The following is a 17,632-nucleotide window of genomic DNA, read 5'->3' as shown; positions in this document are numbered from 1 at the left end:
TAATGAAGACAAATCAATCAATCCAAACTTTTGATTTGAGTAGGATCAAAATGGAAGCACTCTAATCAAAAAAGGAACGGATGCACTATCCAAGACATCCCGTGCTTACTTATTATTATAATATACTAGCTGTGCCGGCAATCGTCGTACTGCCTGCCTACTGTGGTTTTGTCATACAGTTGCATTAGCAAGAATATTCATAGACTGTCTAAATCTATGTGAGAAATCGTTTGTTAAATAAGCAACCTCGTAAGCAACCGTCGTCAATAAGTACTGTCGTCAATAAGAAAAGAAAAAAATGAGAGTTTTCTTGCCATATTTGATTAAATTTCCAATATAAAACTATATATTTTGAAGAAGCTTGCTCAACATTCATGTTCAAATAATCAAAAGACAATTCTCTATTTAAAAAATATATATGAACCACTAGTTGACTACCCATTTTATTGAATATGCAGAAATACAGGGTATTATATGCCTCTGAGAATATTTCACTTTATCAGGCTGATCCAGCCCTTGATATACTAAACTGTGATCGTTACACTTCCAAAATGAATTATTTGTTGTTGTTAATATCGAATTACACACTTCTAAAAGCTGTTTACGGTGAACGTAATGCATTTTTCGGTACTTTTCCGGGTTAATTTGCGTCGATAAAACAAAGTCGGAGCGTTTGCCTCCATGACCTCCATAATAATCTTAAGGACTACTATATATCTTGCGCCAGTTCCTCATCACACCTGAAAAATATGAAAGAATAATCAATAAATCCAATAAAGTCTTGTGGTGGGAACATTGTCCAGAACTTAAAAATTCTTACATTCGAAGCGTACTCCTGAAGCACCTCCAACAACCTTTGCTTAAAGCATTGCTATTAACGGCAATCCGCTTCCTTTGCGCATCCCTGGTACAATTCCAGATGCCAATTTTACAGCAGCACTAATGAGTTTTCCTATGACCTTGCATGCAGATCCACTCTTATTATTTTGATGAACGATTAAAGTGTTTAAAATACATGTTAAGTATAATTATCTTACTGATAAGAATTTAATTATGTTTGTTTACAATTGTAGGTCGAATGTACAAAACCAGCGCTCAACTGGTCCGAACGTACTTTGACGTATGAACATTTTCAGATGTCAAAACGTCTGAACGCCCCGGTGCGAAGTACAGTAGTGTCTGGTATAAGGTCGAATCGATGAGGTCGAAAGTCTTGCATAGAATCTCAGACCGACGTAAAACTTATTTTTGTTAATAACTTAGTAGATGTACTGTTGTTTTGATATTTCAATTGTAAATTTCTTAGAAGGCATTAAACTGTGTGATATAATATGAGCTTTGAGAAGTTTTCAGTCTTTAATTTTAAATAGGATTTAATTTCCATTTCAGAAACGTTGCTAGCCATTATCTCCACTTTTCGAAAATTGTACATACGACCAAATCAAATCGAGCTCCAGATTTAATTCACTACCCTACTAACAAAAGTAGCTGTATAACAGCTTATGGAACAAACGCTCTTGGATGAAAGCTCGCTTAAGCTCTTATAGAACAAAAATGTTAGTTGGGTAAACAACCCAATTGGTAAACAGTGGATCTATTTACTAATTCATCATGCTATTTTTCCTAATGTCTTGAGAAGGTTTACACGCTAAGAAAAAGTTACTCTAAAATGAGTAAGATTCACACAAAACGGAGCTAAACTGGAACAGCTCAAAAATTGAGTAAACTGCATTTCCAGCGATAGCGCTGTCCCAAGTGCAAAAATCCAAACAGTTTAAGCCGTATAATATTCTTCACATCACCAAGAATATTATACAACTTAAACTGATGAGATTTTCGCACTTGGGCCAGCGCTATCGCTGGAAATAAAATTTACTCATTTTTGAGTTGTTCCACTTTAGCTCCAAAATGAGTGAATTTTCTGACCGTGTATGTGTCTTAATTTCTAACACAAGTTATGAACTTCTACCGTTGAACCAAAATATTTCATACAAAATGGAGCCTAAACAATAAGTATAACAGTTACGTTCGAACAAGTTTTAATTTTTGCTAATGTCATAGTAAATATGTAAAGCAGTACAGGTTTGGAAAACAAAGACTGATAAGAGGTTATTACCATATTTATTTGTTTGTTTCGTCCATAATTGAAAATGTTTGCTTTATCCGTTATTATTAAAACAGGTTTCTCTATAGCTGGATTGATTACTAAACGATAATTCAATTATACAGTGTATCAAACAATTGTCCGTACAGCAATTTTTTGTCAAAAAAATTTTTAATTCAAATGAACATAACTTTTTTATACATCAATCAAATATGCTGAATTTTTTTATCAATTATGAACCACATATCAAAGCTCCATTGGTAAAATTTTGAGCGAGATCGGATAAGTTTTCTGAAAGTTATAGAACTTTTAGTAAAACTTATTAGATTTTTGAACACATTTTTAAAACATTATATCTCAATGTACTCGATATTTTTTTTTCATTTTTTGTGTTATGGCTTATATCTATGGCTTTCATATGCAACTGTGTTTGGGGTTTAACTTGGGGTTTAACCACCGACGAAGTTTAACATTCACTACAAAAAATATGAAAAATGTGCTTATGTAGTTGACGATGTTTAAAAATTTACCATATTTTGCACATATAATCTGCCAAACGTTTTCCACCAATAAAAGTGCATTAGCTGAACGAAAAATCCATAGGACATACTCTTCACATGTAGTTTAGTAGGTCCTGTATAAAAATATTACATTAAGAGAGTTTAAAAAGTTGAAAACACTTGGCACTTTTATCACAGAGAACAGACATTTAAGCTCGAACAAAAATACGTCGAAATCGTGTGTAAAGTATTTGAGTGTACCTCAACGCCACCAACGGAGACTGCCCCACATATAAAATCGATTTGACCCCGCGATGGCAGTGTTCATCGTTAAAATACACTAGCCCACAAAGCGACACGAGCGCCAAACGGCCGAAAACGGCGAGCACTGGAAACAAAAATGACAACACAACAATGTAAGTGATGGGACGCTAGCGCCACGCAACGGGAGCATAACCACTTACTCTAATATGACCGTTACAAAGTTTTACACAAGGCAGAAAGCGAAGATAGACGTCTGTTCTCTGTGCTTTTATTAATCAAAATATGACAAATTTCCAATTGACACTGTGGTACCTTGTGGTATGCACATAATAAATTATTGTATTACTCTATTACGTTTAGCGTGTATGTTTACATTGAGTATCTGTCATATGCGGAGATATTGTTATTGTTGTCTGGAGTGTGAATCATTGTATGTAATATTGAAGTATCGGTAATAAAGTGTATACAAATAATGAATACAGTTGTTGAATAATCATTACAGAGAAAGATTCTCACATTGGCGACGAGAACGGTGAACAGTGCATGTGAAATTAGTTTAATTTCGGCTCGGGAAGTGTTGTCTTTGGAAAAAGAATGAGATGAGTGGTGTGTGTGTGTGTGGTGCATGCAGGGTGGTGATGACCTCCAGGTGATGACTTGTGAATGAATTTCAACATTGAAATCAAAAAGGTAAATATTGTGTACTAACTGTTCAATATGAATCAAACAATCTATTTGTACCTTCGACTAATGACAATGATCAACCTGTGAGAGATTTTGATGGTGATCGGTATTGTTTAGTTCAAATCGATGACAATCACTATTGTCAGATAAAGAAATAAAGAACTGTGAAGAAAATCTAAGTTTTGTTGATTGTGATATTGATACTCGTTGAATAGGGTTGTTGTCCTAAATCTAGACTTAAATGCTGAATGATGAATGAAGTATTGATTTGTTAAACGGATGGCCGTGGAAGGCGTAGAGGTGAAACAATATTTTGAAATCAAATTTTGCCGTTGCTGTTAAAAGCCAGTGAAGGCGATAAAAGCCAATGAAGGCGATAAAAGCTAATGAAAGCGACATTCTTGAAATAGCCGTAAAAGGCGGAAAGGATTACAGATAGAAAAGCCGTTGAAGGCGGAAAATGTTATAGGCAGAAGAGCCGACTAAGGCGAAAAACTGTCGATGGCGGAAAGATTCGTCGGAGAGTGAAAAGCTGTTGAAGGCGGAAAAAGCCGTTGAAGGTGGAAATGCCGTTGAAGGCGGTAAGACCTGCAAGGCAGATATAGTCGATTCTTTGTAGAGCCGTATAAGGCGAATTGTGTTATTAAAAATTAAAGTACTAAAAACGCAACAGTGTCGTAAATTTCGTAAGAAACAGATTACTAGCCAACGCAGATTTAAGGGCTGTTTGCAGATCAGAGGGAATTTCTCGGCCTATCTTGAGGCATGGGAAATTCCTTGGCTGAATCACTCAAGAAACCGTTTTTTCTTCGATCGCAGTACGCAGTTGCAAAGAAATGACAGTTCAAATGTCACCATAGAAAGTTTCTGCCAGGAATCGTTCTAGAAGTTTCTTGAGCGATTTCTCTTGAACTCCAATCTGGGCTTTTTAGTTAAATTGAACCATTAAAAATTAAATTTCACACCAATTAAGTGGCAGCTGAGAAGGCGAAAGACAAAACTAAACTTTAAGCTGAGCGTGACTAGAAAAACAGTAACGAATAGTATTTGAATATGTTTCAAATGCGAATATAACTGAGCAGATACTGAGGTTGTTGTGGACCCACCTCAGGTGATATATATTGAAGTTATCATTGCTCAGTAAAGTATAATAAGTCTACGGAGACGTAAAAAGGGTTGGCTCTTGAAACCAAATTAACATGAAGACATGATTTAACTAATGCTTTGTCCTCTCTTACAAGACTTCAAGAAAATTAACATCAATGTGTGAGAATAATTGAACTGTCTTGGTAGTTTGCAAGATAGGAAGTCAAAATGACAGTTAAAGCATTCGTTGAAGCTAGATGACATATTCAGAGCAGTTGCTAACCACGATCCTGTTAAGTATCATGCTAGTCAAATGGCTAGTTGAATTGGATATTTTAAAAAAATCGAACAATAAAAAAATGAAACTTTCGGCTTAACTGGAAGTCTCAAGAATTCGAGTAAAAGGCGCTTTATAACCTATTGAATGCCACTAAATGTTTATGCGATTCAAATACAGTGAGTTCTTGAGTAATCACTTCTGGAGTCTTTGAATATAAAATGTATCGGGTGTGGTCAGGAGGGGCATTTTGACTTATGATTGTCTAACACTATGGATATAGTGCCATTTTTGCTAATGAACTGCAAATATTGTATGCATGTGTCGCTCACATAGATTTTTGCAATTTGTCATAGATAACCCTTTTCATGTGTAGATACACATAGTTTATATAAGGTCCTCCGATTTTATGTGTGATCCAGCGTGGAAAACGAGTATGTGTGTACAAATAAAATTTATATATCAAACTCATGGATTTTTACCAATAAAAATGCGTGTACATGTATAAGTGATATTTGTGTTAATAAGTTCATTGAAAATTTGAATAAAAACGTGCTTTAAATTGTTTCAGTACAAAGAAATGAATCGTAGAGGCAAGCGTAAGGGCCATCATGACACAGACAATCATGGTCAGTGTGCACTACGTCAGACTTGTAGTCGTTAACAAAAAAAAATGAGGATGTATTGCGATTTTTTTTTCGACTTAGACTTTGATGCGATAAATTTCGTCGTACTCATATTTCGCTTTCGATTTCGCTGTCAATCTCAGTCGCAGTGTTTTTGCAACTCGCCCGATAAAGTGACAGTTTTCGCCGGCCGTCTCAATGTTTACCATTAAGGTCTTTTGTTCTCGGTCCACCAGCTGATCATGTTTACACAACAAAACCAGCTGGTTCACCGATGTTTACGTTCATCCTTATTGTTCTCGGCTACCAGCTGTTTATGTTTTCATAACAAAATCAGCTGGTTTCGCCTGAATCGGGGAAAGAAGGCGAAAATGTGTCATAAATGTTAGGTTAGTACCATATTAGGGCGAGTTTAATTTCGTCGCCAAAGTCTGATTATTCGTAAAAAATACAATATTTCATCGGAAAAATGTGAAATAAGTGATATGATAGACAGATGATTGGGCTTTGCAATAATGCAGAATATTCTAGTTCGATCCAACGAACTGAGAATATTATCTGTTTGGGCTCGGCCGTGAACCCAACGATTTATAAGCGGAACGATGGACTGGGAGAATTGGTACTGGGACCAGTTCCAGGAAAGGGAAGGAACAAAACACTTCTACTGCTACTATTGACTATTTATTCTAATGGTGTACTGTTTAGTGGCTTCTGTCTTGATCGCTTCATGTCCAAGTTGGTAATGACGATCTCTGGCTTGGTTGTCCCCTTTTATATGCCAAGGAGCCCATCTGTCGCGTAGCGGTTGCTAACGCCGTTGTTGATCCGGGTTGTCGTTGTTCCATTGGTAACTGCGATGAATTCTTTGGGAAGCGCTAGGCGCGAACATTATCAATATGATGAGCATATGTAGAAAATCAGAGTTACTTAAAGATAAAAAGTTCTAAATTTTGACGGTACATTGAATGCGAATAATTTGGAAAAAGCTTGTTGAAATAGCTTCATTAGGTATCTAGAGTGAGAACACAACATGTTGAGGTGCTTTTGCAACATTTTGGAGGTACACCATTAAAATAAGTCCTGCAGTTCAGAACCCGAAAGAGCGACATCAAAGGAACAAATTTTTGGTTTTGTAATGTTAAAATAGGTTTGATTGAGCACGAATCACCAGTTAATGCGGGGGAATATGCATCGTAGAATGTAAACCTATTCCTTGACCTATTCAACGACCAAACCGAAGTGACTGGCGGTGCGAAAATTGATGTTTAACCTTCTTATAAACATAGCAACTCGATTTAGATTAGTGCTAATTTCAGCTCTTAAGTAGCTTAATGATGCGCAATACCAGCAACCGGTTCAAATTTACATGCAACTTTGCATGTGCTTTGCGTGACTTCGATTTGGTACTGCGTCGATGATGTATGTATTAAGAATTTGAGATAATTATAGGATCACAACATGAAAAAGAAGAATGAATATTAATATTCTACTATACTTTCAAACAGCTAGTGCGGGTGCGAGTTTTGTGAACAATATATATTAAATATAATTCAAAAACTGGATGTTTTCAAGTTTTCAAATTACTATTCAGCTAAAACTAGTATTACAAATATTGCTTTGGACAAGTGACGTTTTTCGAAATCGTGATTTGATTTAAAAAAAAGTATCAATCCCTTCGATATTTTGAAAACAAAATCTGTAAAGCCAAACTTCTGAATATATTCTGAACAAGAAACGAGTTCCAGCAAAGTTCGCTAAAAAAAAACATGAAATGAAATAGTGTTTGTATAACACTTGGACACTTTGGATCGAAAACGAGTTAATGGATATTGATAATCTTTCCACTGTAACATTCGTGCAGTGTTCCGACATATTAGTTAAAAAAATGTCTGAATAATAATCTGAATATACATACCTTATGTATGAGATTCTTCTATGAAAGGACATGTCAAAAAAAATCAGTGGGCAGTATACAATGTTTGCATGCTAGCTGTCATTGAACACATTTGAGAAGAGGAAAGCAATTCAATTAATTCATCAGCAAAGGTAATATTTAGCTTGACACTCAGTATTAAAAATGTTTTGGGATTTGGGAAAATATTTGGGTCAAAATAATATTTCTTTTTAGGTACAACCACAAGTAACGGCCAAGTAATTTACCAAAATGCCGAGCAGAGATGGATGACCAAATGGATGACTGTACTTCTAATTCTGATGTGAGACTGAAGCGAGACGTTCATAAACTGAGGAGACTATAAGCGAAACAACGTGGAGTGACCTTGCTGCGGATCTGGAGAAAAAACGAGATGTGGTACCTTGTGGTATGCACATAATAAATTATTGTATTACTCTATTACGTTTAGCGTGTATGTTTACATTGAGTATCTGTCATATGCGGAGATATTGTTATTGTTGTCTGGAGTGTGAATCATTGTATGTAATATTGAAGTATCGGTAATAAAGTGTATACAAATAATGAATACAGTTGTTGAATAATCATTACAGAGAAAGATTCTCACAGACACTCTGAACATATACAGATTTTTCGTATTTTTTGTAGTGAATATAAAACCTTAAACTAAGTTGCATATGAAAGCCTTACGTATAAGCTGTAACACAAAAAAAAAATGAAACAATTTCATCGAGTACATATTGAGATATAATGTTTTAAAAATGTGTTCAAAAATTTTATAAGTTTTACTAAAAGTTCTATAACTTTCAGAAAACTTATTCGATCTCGCTCAAAATTTTACCAATGGAACTTTAATATATGATTCATGATTGGTCGAATTTTCAGCATTTTTGATTGACGCATAAAAAAGTTATAAATGTTTAAATGAACAATTATATTGACCAAAATATTGCTGTACGGACAATTGTTTGAAAAACTTTGATCCAAAAAAAATGAAATTGAACTAAAGATGGCGAAGATATCACCAAATCACTTGTTTTGCGACTCCAAACTTTTGGCTGATACATCATATTGAGGAGGGGTGACCCCAAACTTTTGGTCGATAGCATCAAAAGGTAATTTATTTAACAACTTTTTCCTAGATTTTTTACACGGTCAGAAAATTCACTCATTTTGGAGCTAAAGTGGGACAACTCAAAAATGAGTAAATTTTATTTCCAGCGATAGCACTGGCCCAAGTGCGAAAATCTCATCAGTTTAAGTTGTATAATATTCTTGGTGATGTGAAGAATATTATACGGCTTAAACTGTTTGGATTTTTGCACTTGGGACAGCGCTATCGCTGGAAATGCAATTTACTCAATTTTTGAGCTGTTCCAGTTTAGCTCCGTTTTGTGTGGATCTTACTCATTTTAGAGTAACTTTTTCTTAGCGTGTAGCCAAGTTTGGTAAAAAGCAGTTGAAAGCCAATAGAAAATAGGTTATATTAGGTACCGCTCTCATCATAAAATTTTGTCGACCCATTTTCCAGCGACACTGCTGTAAGTTCATGTTTATTTATTAGAAAATTTGGCAACTTCGGGTTAAGTTTACATACAAACATTTTTGTGAAAGTTTCACCTAAATCATGTTCAAAGTTACTTTGACTTATTATCTTTTGAATGAGACCTATGGTTTTGAAATCGGACGCAAATTGGCGGAGATATGGGCCTAAAAGTTACATGTTTTTGAGGGGGCGACCCCAAGCTTTTGATCAGGAGTGTATTACATATGTTTTTTTTTTATTACGAAAAGTTTTTGGGCAGCCCATGGGAAAATTACAAAATTACTACTGAAGGGTGTTATTTGCCAGAAGGGGGTATTTGTAATTTATAGGCATCGCAAGTAAGCATATTACCACCACAATGTGCAAGTTATTAATTAACTGGCGTTAGGGATCGCCAGTGCACCAGTAATTTTTTTAGCAAAGTTCGATGGGACACCAACCACAGAGAATTCTCTGTGCACCAACCGAGTTATAAGATTACACAAAAAATGTTGTGAACTGTTTATTACAACTAATGCATTGTAATCGTTGGGTTCATTACATTGAAATAAAAAAATCTCGGGAAAAATATACTTCTGCATAGGTAAATGTAAATGTTTTTTTTTTGTTCGATGATTTATTACATCTGAATTTTCTTTTTTGTATCTTTTTTTGTATAATACATTTCAATAGCTGTTTATTTTTAATTAAAAAAAATATGGCAACACGGCAGAATGTTCTGCAATGATGATGCTCTCGTTCACGCGCTGCTGCATTGAAAGGATGATAGGTTGATCTGGAGGGGGAATATTGAACCAATCCATGGAATAATTTGATCCATGGTTTGAGCAATCTTCGAGAGGATTGATGTAACAATTTTGATGGTGGGGAAATATTGTAGAGAAAATTGAAGCAAAATGCGCTATGGAGGGGAAATATTGCTGCGTGGTTGATCAAACGGAAGATAGGGGAAAAGTTGAATGATTGATATCAATCTATTTTTGAACAATATTATACATTCAATGTTTCCATAAAACGGTCAACTATTGATCAATATATGCATCGTGTGACTGGCGCTTAAGAAGCGGTGTCTACTTGACGAAAGTCGTAAAAGCTTCTCGCGTAAGTACAACCCTGCACTGAAGACTAGAAAAATTGGAAAGCTTTGCGTGAGTTTTGACGAAAGTATAAAAAGCTTTGCGAGCTCGGGGATGGAGCTGGCTGATTGGCGGTAAACGGGCATTCACTCGGATAAGTTTCGAGAGTACAGTCGCGTGTGTGAAAATCGAGGAAGCGAAAGATGGACTCCGATCGCTCGAAAGTGAAAAGGCACCCAGATTCCCAGGGCGACTCTCGGAAAGAGTCATTTGAGGATTACGACAGTCTAATGGACTCTCAAGCCTACTACGATATGATGCCCTAGTAAAATATTTCGAGATAGTAAAATACATGAGGGGGTGCCATTTTTTTTCGTGTACGAAATTCAGATAATGCGGCAGCTCTGGTGGTTACGGTTTGATTTTATCCTCGTCCTAGCTTGAGGTTTGGTTCTAGCGGTGTTGGTGTAGAGGTTATGTCGTGAAAATTTGAAAGGAATATTCTGAGAAGTTCCGGGAGAAACTCTCAGAGAAATCTATGGTTAAACTTTAAAAAAACCCTAATTAATCCACCTAGCGGTGATGGCGCCTGTCTCGTGCCTTCGAAACCCCATTTCAATAAAACTCAAGAGAAATTTTGATGTATATCGCACTTTCATACAATTAAGGTTGAAGGATTCGTCATTGACATAATCGTCATCATTGAACATTCGAAAGCAGTTTCCTCGCTCAAAACTGAAATGTTCGCAATGAAAATATATTCACGGTATTGCTGGTGGCGAATGTAGTACAGTGAATACATTTTCAATGCAAACATTTAAGTTTTGAGCGAAAAAACTGCTTTTGAATTTTCAATGATGACGATTATTTTTTTTTTGTTTGTATTTATGTGTATTTTAACTTATAGCTAATTCTACACTTATGACGATTATGTCAATGACTAATCATTCAACCTTAACAGAAATCCATTTCATGATACCAGAAATCATATCGTTTATCTGGCTTTTAATGTTTGAGCCTCAAATCTTAAGAAAAAGACACTATCTTGAATTTGAAGCCGCCATTTAGGATTAAAGATTGCCACCTTGGATGTTCTGGTCGCCATTTTTGACGTCCAGGCATCTTCCCTACGAAAAATATACTTCATTAAACAGCCGCCATCTTGAATTTGGAGCCGCCATCTTGGATTTTGGACCACCATCTTGGATATTCTAGTCGCCATTTTCGGAATCCAGACATCATCCCCATACCAAATATACCAATAATGCATTGTTTCAGGCCCTAAATCTCCATTAAACAGCCGCGATATTGAATTCGGAGCCACCATCTTTTAGATAGCCATCTTGGATATCCTGATCCAAGTATGGGAAAAAATCATTTATTTATTGCGTATCCCTCACTCACATCCACGCACAATCTGATGCGAGTGTGCTTCTCCCCCAGCCAAGCAAAATCTTTCCACTTTCATTGCGCATTCTTTCTAATCGCCGAGCACCAGGCGACGCAAGCAACGACGGCCGAATGAATCGCTACCGAATCTGAGTGCCGAAGGCGAACGAACCAAGATTGAACGAATATTTGCGTTCAGAGTCGGGCGCGAGAGCATTCATGTTGGAACGTTCATTTAGCGTTCAGTGGAAGCATTCAGTACTGGGAATTGAATCAGTGAGTGCGTTTTGATTCAATCAGCTGAATGCCACTCGGTAGTTGAGAGAGCGAACGTTCTTTTCGTATACACTGATGCAAGCTGATGTATTTCGCACTCTATTTGTTTATCTCCTGATTCGCTTCGGTGGCGTCGGTTGCGAGCCGTTCGTGTTGCATTCGTTCTTAATGCGCCGCGCTCTCACTCAGTATTGGGTTGTTGGCGTTCTTTTTGCTATTTTGCATCGCCGGCATTCGGGTGAGCGAATGAGTTTTCCCATGCTTGTCCTGATCGCCATTTTGGACTGTGGAAGTCTTCTCCATACCAAATATACCAATATTGCATGGTTTCAGAGCCTAAATCTCCATCAAACAGCCACCATCTTGAAACTGAAGCCACCATCTTGAAACTGAAGATTTTAGATCGCCGTCTTGTACATTCTGGTCACCATTTTTTGACTCCGGACATCTTCCCCATACCTAATATACCCATATTGCATGGTTTTAGAGCCTTAAATTTCTTTAAACAGACGTCATCTTGAATTTGAAGCCACTATCTTGGATTTCAGACTGCCATCTTGGATATTCTAGTCGCCATTTTAGGAGTCCAGACATCATATAGCATATAGCATGCTTTAAGAGCCTAAATCTCTATTAAACAGCCGTCATCTTGAATTTTGATCCGCCACCTTGAACATTTGGCTGCCATCTTGAATTTTGGGCCGACATCGTGGAGCTTCTGGTCTCCAGTGTTGATTTCCTCACAAAACTCGTCAACCATGCTAAAGGTTACAAAAATCGCCGCAGTTTGATGTATCGCATTAAGGGGCTAGTTCAGTTTTATATACGGCCAGTTCTACCGGTGCTGGTCCGGATCACTGAAATGGCCATAACTCCGGAACGCCTTAGCCGATCTGGACCATTTTTGATAGCAAACAATTCCGGTTCAATTCAAGCTATAATCCGAAAAATCGACCAATGGGAAGTGCCTTAAAAGTGAGTGAATTTATTTTGCGCACATACATACATACATACTTACAGACATAATCTCAATTCGTTGAACTGAGTTGATTGGTAGATGCGACTTGATCCACCAAGCCTTTTTTTTTTAAATCGTTTTTGAGTGAACATATAGTTTGTTAGTTCACTAAGTGTGCGAGAAAGGCAAAACGCAACTTTCGAGCTTTTTTGCTTTAGTTATCTAACTAAACCAATAGATTCAAGACCTTTTTGGTAGCAAATTAAATAATCTTAAAATGCGATAAGTTTGACCATTTTCAAGTTATAGCTAGTTTGAGACAAGCAAAGTCAAAAACATGGATAGTTCAATTACTACGTAACAGTTGAGGTTTGACCATATGCGTTAAACATTTTTTTTCACCGGTCTGAACCTGTTTGCTTGCTAACGTTCATAAGGTTATCAAAAAATCCTAGCTTTGCTGTGTAGCATACATAGGTTAAGTTCAATTTTATATTTAGTCGCTTTCGGAGGGACACCCAGAACTGGTTACGGCACTACCGCCTGTCCCTAATGTGATTCTTACCTATTTCTTTGATAACCAGTCATCAGGTTATCAGAAAACCCATTATTTGTTGTATCGCATACATGGGTTTGGTACTCTTTTATATTTGGCCACATCCTTCGGTTCCGGAACCGGTTCCGGACAACTACCGGTTCACATATGGTCTGATACTGTTTTCCTGCTAACCTTTCATCAGGTTATCAAAAATGCCGCTGTTTGATGTGTCGCATGCATGGGTTTGGTTCACTTTTATATTTGGCCACATCCGGTGGGACATCCGGGTACACAACCGGTTCAGATGTGGTCTGATACTGTTTTCCTGCTTACCGTTCATAAGATTATCGAAAATGCCGCTGTTTGATGTGTCGCATGCATCGGTTTGGTACTCGTTCATATTTGGCCACTTCTGGCGGAACATCCGGAACTGGTACCGAATCTCTACCGGTTCAGATATGGTCTGATATTGTTTTCCTGCCTACCGTTCATCAGGTTATCGGAAATGCCGCTGTTTGATGTGTCGCATGCATGGGTTTGGTTCACTTTTATATTCGGCCATTTCCGGCGAGACACCCGGAACTGGTTCCGGAATACAACCAGCTGTCGCTAATGTGGTCCTAACCTATTTATTTGATAACCAGTCATCAGGTTATCAGAAAAGCCGTTATTTGTTGTATCGCATGCATGGGTTTGGTACTCTTCTATATTTGGCCACATCCGTCGGGACCCCCGGAACCGGTTCCGGAACACTACTGGTTCCGGTATGGTCTGATATTGTTTTCCTGCTAACCGTTCATCAGGTTATCGAAAATGCCGCTGTTTGATGTGACGCATGCATGGGTTTGGTACTCTTTTGTATTTGGCCACTTCCGGTGCGACATCCGGAACTGATTCCGGAACACTACCGATTCAGATGTGGTCTGATACAGTTTTTCTGCTAATCGTTCATCGGATTACCTAAAAAGCCGCTGTTTGATGTGTCGCATGCATGAGTTATGTTTAATTTGATATTTGGCCACTTCCGGCGGGACACCCAGAACCGGTTCCGAAACACTACCGGTTCAGATATAGTCTGAGACTATTTTCCAGCTTACCGTTCATCAGATAATCGTAAATGCCGTGGTTTGATGGGTCGCATGCATGGGTTTGGTGCATTTTCATGTCTGGCCCCTTACAGGGGTACCGGTTCCGGAACACCTAAATGGCCATAACTCCGGAACGGCTGGACCGATCCGAACCATTTTCAATAGGAAACAATGGGACCAGATTCCGCGTCGAGTGAGCCGTCGATCGTTAAAATCGGTTGATATTTACTATCTAAAAGTGCGGTGATCTTTTTTGTACACATACACACACACACATACATACACACACACAGACATCATCTCAACTCGTCGAGCTGAGTCGATTGGTATATGAAACTTGCCCCTCCGAAGGCTCTATCAAAATTTCATTTTTGGAGTGAACATATAGCCTTTCGGTACACCTTGGTGTACGAGAAAGGCAAAACCGTAAGAACCGTGAATATCCCAGCTTAAACTCCTGTAAAAATCCAATGACACTTCTCTAGAAGGAAGTTTAAGGAATTTTTTTGACTTATTACAAGATAAACTTTGGAAGAAATCCTGGTATGAGCTTCTACAGACAATTTGTAAATATAAACTTCCAATTCTGGAGCTCGATTTGAATAGGTCGTATGTGCTTTTGTCGATATAAAATTCGATCAGTTTATTTTAGTCATTGTAGCAATATGGCAGATATTTTGCAAACTTTTAATGATGGAATAGAAAGCCTGTTTTGTAAGAATTCTGCTGTATGTATCAACTTTGCTCAATTTCAACGGTTTTCGCTATAATAAGCGAATCAAATTGATCGAATTTTTAATCGACAAAAGCACATACGACCTATTCAAATCGAGCTCCAGAATTAATCTTTGAAGTAGCTGTCGCAGAATTTTTAGGAATAACTTCTGTAGCAACTCTAGAAGAAATCCCAGAGAAATTATTATCAAAGAAAATGTTAAAAGAAAGAATGTCAAAATAAACTTTTAGAAGAATGCCAGCCAAATGCCCAAAAGAGTAAGAGTAATGAAGGAGAAACTCCTTCATGGACCCCAGAAAGAAAACTTTGAAAAAAAACAAGAGAGATACCTGATGAAATATTTGGAGCAGTCCGAGAACAAATAAAAAAAAAACCTGGATGAACTATAGGATAAATCCCACAAAAAATCCAGTAAAATCTCAAAAATAATTTCTTTACACATTTCTGTTAACTTCTTGAATTTGAAATGAAACCTTGAAAAATTCTAGGAAGGAGCTCTACGAGGAATATTACAAAAAAAACATCCAGGAGAAATCCCTAAAAGAATTAATGAAGAACTTCCAGTAAGAAATCTCAGCAGTATTTTTCTCATTAATTTCTTCTAGAATTCACCGGATCCTAAAAGGAAATGCAGGAAACAAATCTCGATAGTATCTCTAGAAGAAATCCTGAATCTTTTTGAGCGTCTGGGGTCGTCTGAGAACGTCTTGAGCAATTTAAGAAGGAAGTTTTAGATGAATACTAGAAGAAGTATCTGTAGAAATTTCAGAAAGAAATCCTGAAAAACGAGTAGCCACTTCAGCAGGAATACCAGATGTAAAGTAGAAATTTCGGATAGAAATGATTGAGATATCCGGAGGGTTCGATTCCCACTCCAGTTGGAGAAAACTTTACGTCAAGCGAAAAATTCTTCATAGAAAACGGTGTTTTATGTATTTTACCAGTTCAGAGAAATTTCTGGAGAAATCCAAAAAAAAAAATCCAGAAAAAAAATATCAAATGAACCCCAGGAGAGTACTTCTTGAAGAATTCCAGGCCCTTCTGAAAAAAACCTGAAATTTTCAGCTGGATTTGCCTTGAGGGATCAAAGAGGGAAGTTCTGAAAGAATCCAAGACGAAATATCTGAAAGAGTCCCAGAAAGCGGATTCCCAGTAGCAGAAATCTCCTCACCTTGTTCGTAGGCCTTCATCATGTTCTGTGACATAGTTGGTTAAGTCGAGGGTTAAATCGCCGGTGAAACGGAATCGTGGGTTCGAGTCAGCGGGGCAGCGCGGACGTCATCCACGAATAGATGTGCCGTAGTTCACATGAATTTGACATGTTTGGGAAATTGACACTTTTGGGCACTCTGACAGATCTGGGATGTGTACGACTTTTGCGAATTAGTCATTACCATAAGTTATGACTTAAGTAAAACGTGTAAAACTAGCAAAAGGTTACCAAAATTTTGGCGTGCAATCGTTCGAAATTACACGACAACGCGAAGATAGCAAATAAATCAGTAAGAAATTGTGTAATGCATCAATTTTCAACACAAACAATTTTGAACGTGTTTTTGTTGTGAGCTACGGTGATTTTGCCTTTTGCTGGCCCCCTGGTTCGAGTCCTACCAGAACAGGCGTTTTTAGAGTACTTTTTTAAGATTTTTAAAAAAGATTTTTCAAACGAAAGGCAAAATGCATTAAACGATTTAATACTTACGTTTTTAAGACACGGACACGTTCAATGCTTCCAGTTGTGAATATTGCGTAAGTCACTGGAACAATCCGTTCCCAGCCATCTTAGCAAACTACAGTAGAATAACTTGGCATAATACGGAACCTCAAGATGCAGGCTCCGTTAAAGCTCCACCACAGAGAACAGACGTCTATCTTTGCTTTCTGCCTTGTGTAAAATTTTGTAACGGTCATATCAGAGTATGTCATTATGCTCTCGTTGCGTGGCGCCGGTGTCTCATCACTTATATTGTTATTTTTGTTTCCAGTACTCGCCGTTTTTGGTCGTTTGGCGCTCGTGTCGCTTTGTGGGCTAGTGTATTTTAACGATGAACACTGCCATCGTGGGGTCAAATCGACTTTATATGTGGGGCAGCCTCCATTGGTGGCGTTGAGGTACACTTAAATCCTTTACATACGATTTCGACATATTTTTGTTCGAGCTTAAATGTCTGTTCTCGGTGGCTCCGCTTCTCCATGAGGCAGCACTGACGACCTCGTCTTGATGCTTTATAAAGGAAGGACAGGCAAGGGGAATTGCACGAACCACAGTTCACACCCTACACCAGTGAGCTTTTTTCGCTCCTTGAAGAAAGCACGACACTAGACAACGGACTAACATGCAACGCCCAGTGGTACAGCTAAAAGCTTTTCCTGACAGCTGCGGCGAGAATCGAACTCACGCATCTCAGCACGAAGCGACTAAGGGCTTGGTGTTACTTGGTGATGGTGATTGCCCGCCATCGCCTTGACTTATGGCCAGGTCAAATTTTTGTCGACTTGCTTTATTTCGTTGTTGAGGCTGCGCCCAGTGGGGTGACACAGCTGTCAAACTCGGTACATTGCTGCTCTACCC

The 17,632-nt window shown here is 37.8% G+C and overlaps 2 long non-coding RNA genes across 2 annotated transcripts; one reads left to right on the top strand and one right to left on the bottom strand.

Moving 5' to 3' along the window:
- Positions 1–417: 417 nt before the first annotated feature.
- On the bottom strand, positions 418–1,305 carry LOC134291307 (uncharacterized). The gene is made up of 2 exons (XR_009999025.1): positions 821–1,305; positions 418–740 (listed from the first exon to the last, which is right to left on the bottom strand). It is a non-coding gene; the product is annotated as an uncharacterized LOC134291307 (long non-coding RNA).
- A 1,863-nt stretch (positions 1,306–3,168) lies between these two features.
- Positions 3,169–8,021, top strand: LOC134284835 (uncharacterized). Its single transcript, XR_009995960.1, has 2 exons — positions 3,169–3,558; positions 7,670–8,021. It is a non-coding gene; the product is annotated as an uncharacterized LOC134284835 (long non-coding RNA).
- The last annotated feature ends 9,611 nt before the right edge of the window (positions 8,022–17,632 follow it).

This window comes from Aedes albopictus, chromosome 1 (genome assembly GCF_035046485.1).
Source record: "Aedes albopictus strain Foshan chromosome 1, AalbF5, whole genome shotgun sequence".
Lineage (NCBI taxonomy): Eukaryota > Metazoa > Arthropoda > Insecta > Diptera > Culicidae > Aedes > Aedes albopictus.
This window is presented reverse-complemented; position numbering and strand designations above follow the sequence as displayed.